Source organism: Drosophila sulfurigaster, chromosome 3 (assembly GCF_023558435.1).
Source record: "Drosophila sulfurigaster albostrigata strain 15112-1811.04 chromosome 3, ASM2355843v2, whole genome shotgun sequence".
Lineage (NCBI taxonomy): Eukaryota > Metazoa > Arthropoda > Insecta > Diptera > Drosophilidae > Drosophila > Drosophila sulfurigaster.
The window spans coordinates 34,056,446-34,062,445 of NC_084883.1; positions in this window are offsets into that span (position 1 = coordinate 34,056,446).

Consider the following 6,000-nt stretch of genomic DNA (forward strand, 5'->3'; position numbering starts at 1 on the left):
CGAGAGACACGCTCCTGTTGCGAGTTTCCGCACAAGTTGCTGTCGATCAGCTTGCCGCATGCACCAGTCAAGTTGTTGTACATTTCATCATGTTTCGTCACGCCTCGAAATCATTTGATGTTCTCGCGCAGTTTTCGATTTGAAAACACATTTCGAAGTAGCGCCTAAGTTCCGGAGCGACACACTTAAGTGGATTCTGGTTCTATCTGTGTGTGTGTTTTGCTAGAGATCTTTTTAAACAGGAATTAAAAAACTAAACACTAGTGGTGGGGTAACATTTTAAAGAGAGATTTGACATGCTTGTCAAAACGTGTAAATGTCAAATAAGAGCGCAACGAATTGAAACAGTTGCCAATATAATACACGAAAAATGCTTGTCAAAAAATTATGGAAATGTTCTTAAAGTGAAATGATTTAGGATATAAGAAGATGCCTTAAAATAAATACAAAAGCTTGTTCAAGAGATTATATAATATAACATTAATATCTCTTCGTATTGAAGTTAATAACAATACTAAGTATAATTCCAATTTTTATCAACATTTTACAGTAATATAAAAATGTTGTTTAGAATTGAATGAAGATTGACTGTTAAATATATTTTTAGATAAGCATAAACATATATTTTTCTTTCTTCAACAACAGATTTTCTAATACAAATGTCCTTCATAGTAACTCTCAAATTGGATTGTCCTGTTTATTTTATAAAACAATTATCCTAAGCTATCATTAGATATCAACAATTAACTTAAAAGTTAGTGCTATCAAAATGCATCTACCTTTTAAGACCTCTCTTTAAGGCTACTTTCACAACATGTTGTGATAGTCCAGCATGAGTCCAGAGTCAGCAACAATTGGCTTAACTTAGTTATCAAAATGAAAACTGCTGTTTGCAGTCGCTTGTCAAATTGATTTCAAAATTCATAAATCAAATGAAAAGTGAAGTCAGATCCAAAATTAAATTAGAACCAGCAGAAGTAACCACAACAGGCAGCAGGAATAAAACTTCCCCAAAAACAGGAAAAAATATTGTACAAAATGTTAAACATAGCATTAAATTGTATCGGACAGCGAGGGAGGAAGAAGCGACGACGACGAGAAGCATGTTTGCTTTCACAACAAGAGCCTCAGCATCAGGCCTGAGACTTAGCCTTGGCATGTGCGTGCGTTATTTTGATGCAATTATAAACTGTTGGATAACAAATTACATGGCTGCACTCCTCCTCCTCCCATCCCTTCTTCCCTCTTCAGTAGAACAACATATGTTTGGCTGCTGCGTGACATTGATACAGGTACTCGCTGACTCGTTGACAAGCCAAAGCCAAAGCCAATGTCTGGACTCAGGTGGTGCTTTTTTCTGGAGGGTGCAACTGTACCGAATTTTGAACATGCCACATGTGGCATGCGGGCCTCTAGAGAGGGAGAGATTGCATTTCTGGCGACAATTGTCGTTATTTAACATTAGTTCTAATAATAACAATAATTTCCCAAGCACTTTGCATGTTTGCGACGCATCAATTGAAATGCGCTGAGCCCCCGTTCAATTGTTTTGGCCTGCGAGTTTATTGAACTTGGTTAAATTCTTAAAGCCAATACGCAAATGCAGTGCTCCCTTCCTTCTTCAACAGCAAATCGTTTGTTTGGCTCTTTGTTGTTACAGGCAAATGTGAAAAGGGTTCATAACCGCACTTAGCTTCATTGGCTTCGAGCTTCTGGCTTCTGGCATCTAGCTCTTGTTGGCTTTATCGTGCGGCCCAGACGTAGCACATTTTAGTAGCTGTTTACTCCTGACATTGGCCACTTCACAATGCAAATTCAAATTGAATGCTGCCACAGGTTGTGCCAACATTAAAATTAATGAATAACACTCGAGTCTGATGCGCGTCTTCCTGCTGAAAAGGTTTTCAATTTCTCTAAATGGAATTTAATTTAAACAAGCTGCGTAAGTCGCGTTAGACTCAACAAACCTTAACAGACTCTATAAATAATCATTATAATTGCAATCCTTTGAAGGCAAAACTATTTCGTTGATGTCATTAAAATGCCTATAAAATGCTAGCAAAAATGTTAATGACATTTGTATAGATAGGCGATGGATCCTTATTATGCACATTACTTAGCGGTCGTAAATTAATTTCAATTTCCATTTGAGCCATGATGCCAATTTGGCATGCTCAAATATGCCAGCGACGAGATGCAAATTAATTATAAATTTATGATTCCATTTGCGACTCCCGCGCGACATACGAAACTATTCTATATGATGACTTGATGCCTGTCTGTTTGCACCATAAAAACCTGGCTGGCAAACACTGCCTAGAGCACATGTGTAAAGCCGTAAAATGGCATGAAAAGTCGAGGGAAACAGAGGGAAATTGGAAATTGAAGGCAAACATTTATGGCTCTATCAGTGACGATGGCGTCAATGCGTCGCATGTTCTTCAGCTTCTGTCGTCGGCCTGTCACGCACTCTCCTCTCCATCTTCTCTGCTTGCCACATTAATTGCGCAATTGTTCAGCGAGAGTCAGTGTGGGTGCATTTTAACTTTTTAGTAGTCCAACAAATGACGTACGATTTGTTCTGCACGAATAAGTCAAATCATTTGTAGACACAGCACTTTGTTTTATGACTTGACAGCGCGCAAAACTCCTCAGCTCCTGTCCATACGCACTTTCTCTGCCACTCTCCCACTCACCCACTCTATGAACTATATTTTTTGTGTTGGCTGGGGAAACATGGGGGGTGTTGCCCATCTGTGCGGCAATCATTGCGTACCCACCTGATGCCTTCATGCGGGCTAATTTATGGCCTGCTCATATGTTTGTTTTCTCTTCTTTTTTTCCTTCCTTCCTTCCTTCTATCTAGCGTGTCCAACTCGAGCTCAACTCGTGTCCTTTTCGTTGTGTAATTTTCTCATTTACTGCTAAGTGTTTTCTGTTCATATTTCATAATTTTCCTAATGATAGATTTTCTCTCTCCATCTCTCGCTTGTGACGCTCGAGTAGTTTTGTTTGTTTTACTAATATGTCGCATTGCCCTTCAACAGTCTACAGCATTCTAGCATCTGTTGAACACAACAGCCTATAATTTTGAACTTTTTAACTGTACACTTAATATTTACTACACTTTAGCATTTAAGAAAAGGTTTTTTTCAATTAAATAAATATTGCACGCAATTGCATTTCATAGATGCAGGAGCTGTAAGATTTTGCTCGAATAACTTTAAAATATAGTAAATAAAATGTGTTTCCTAAGTTTTTAAAAATTTTTAATGAAGTATATTTATTTATATTTATTTAGCTTACCGTTTTTTATATATTTTAATTTATGCTTCTAATACTTTCTGTATTAATAAAATAATAAACAATGATGTATGTTTGGAGACTGTAAAAATCTTTTAATATAAATCAATATTCCCATAAAGAGGGATTGGTACTTTCCAATTATAACTATTATAAGAGAAATTAAATAATGTTGCTCTTTATTTTTGAGCCCATAACAGATTTTTGCACACATTCTGCCCAGTAGCATTACAATTAGCTGTATTTTATTATTTATTTATTCTTTATAAACGTAAGCGTAGTTTTGATCACAGGATCTGCTCCTTCTCCTACCTAAAAATTATTTCCATAAATTAAAGGGCATCTCATAATTTGTTCAATGCGGAAAGTAAACTTGAGGGCAACAAATTTTGTTTTTATGTTGTGTGTTACAAGTGTTGTGCATATTTAAAGCATAATGTAAAATTATGGGCCGAACGGCGGCAAAAAAGTATAAAACGCGCTTTACGCTTCGTTTGATTTATTGTCGCGTTGTACGTGCAGGAGTGGGAGTGGGACAAACAGATAGAGTATAGATGCTAGAGTTAGCATTAGACTGAGAGAGTGGGAGTGCAATGCATATGTGTAATTTGCAAGCGCTCAGACTTCTTATCGTTGGCAAGGCATCTCGTTGGCCGCTTTATGTGTTTATTTTAATTTTCAATGTTGGCCCATTGGCGTTTTATTGCTTTCAATTTTTGCGCTTGTTTTACGAGCCCATTAAAATTAAGACAAACCAGCCGAGCGCGCCAAACAACAGAATATAAACTCAATTAGATAAAAAGGTTGTGTATGGGACTGGGCATTAAATTCACTTGGCTACACACACGCCACGCCTGCTAAGGACAACGGAGGCGGGTGACGGTGTGGTGGAGGGACGCACCCACCAAGAAAGTGGAAAATATATATTTTTTTTTTTGGGTAGCGTGTTAATTTCTTTTTAATTTCTGCTCTGGACGGAACGCATGCGAAAGGCCTAGAAGTGAGAGAGAAAGTCGAGCATTTGGCCATAAATTAACGTTTAGTTACGCTACATAAAAATCTGTCTGATGCAGTGCGAGGTGCGTGAGTGTATTGTAAGTGTGAGTGTGAGAAGTGCAGATGACAGAATGTAGGAAGAGTGAGACAAGCTGCTCATCTTACTACGCATCTGGTAGTGCTCTTCTTACTCACATGTAACATACACAAATATGATAATACGTTTAAATGCTAGCGAATTGCTTCGACTAACGATTTTGCTGATAACATTTAGTATAGTGATTTCGCTAATGTAATGGTAGTAAAACGATTCTGTAGTGTTTGGTACTGGAAGCACTTCAAACAAGCGAAAATATAAAACTGAAATACAGTAATGGGAGCCATACTTAAAATAAAAACATAATTAATATATTTATGTTTCAATATAAATATATTTGTATAGATTTCGATAATAAGTATTGCCTTCCCTTTACTCGCCTTTTGCATTGCTTTATTACACACACAAACACTGGGTATTGTTGTTTCAATGTGTGTATTTATGTGTGGAATAATACAGGGTAATCATTAGCCGCTTGCAGGCTGTCATTGGCATCATTAGTTTTATTTAATTATCCCTTCGATATTGATTGCTTTGTTAAAACATATTAACCCCCTTCAGTTCAGTCAACCACTTATGGAAAGTGCAATTAAAAGAATAGTCTACTATGTAGTATCGTATAATATTTGTGGTTGTGGAACGCTTCCAACTGTGATTCAGCATTCGGCGGTTGAAACCACAGAAACCCAATAATTTATTTGATAATGAATAATGATGTTGATTTGACACTCTCCACGGCTTAACATCAAATGGGAATCGTCACGCTTATAAGCAGCCGATTCCAATTCCCACTTTGACCCGCGATCCCAAACACAATCCCCCCTTTCCACCACACACAAACATCCCAGCATCTGTTGCATAGACAGAGACCCAACAGAGTGCTCCCCAAAATCATTTCGGTTTATGGTTGCTGCGTAGGCAGCTCATCTCGCTACTTGGGTAGATCAATGGCGCATTTTGATTTTAATTTAATTAGATTTTTGTTGCTGTTGCTGTTACTATTATTGTTATTGAAATTGTACTTGAACGATCATTTAATGGAGCATGAAATTTAGAACATTTTCGATACTGCAAAGTGGCCGCTAATGATGCAACTAATTGATGCTCTTCTCTGCCGTTGTGTGGTCAATAATGGTATCCTTACTAATAACCGTGACAAAGGTCAATTCATTTGTTAGGTATTCCTAAATGATATCCAAATGTGAAACTTGCCAAGTTCTTTGAAATTTTATCTGTCTGACTGGCATTTGCTTTTAATATGTTCTCATCTTTCCTGTGGAAACTTTCTTGGCATTATTTATAAAGTTGTCTGTTGCGTGTGTCGACATTCATCAAGTTTTTGGCTGCGCTGCCAACAACTTCATTAAAATTAGCTCATAAAATTTGCAGTAAGCTGCTCGACGATCTTTCTCTCTTGCCAAAATCTTGTTTAGTTTTCATTTATGGCTCAATGCATGCCACGTTTCATCTCCTCTTTCCTCTTGACAGACGATGTGCAAATGTGCAACCTACACGTCGTATCCTCTGCATCCGCATCCTGACAGACGCATTTCAGCATAATTTGCTATGACAGCTACCCACACATTTCCTGTGCGCTCGGCTTC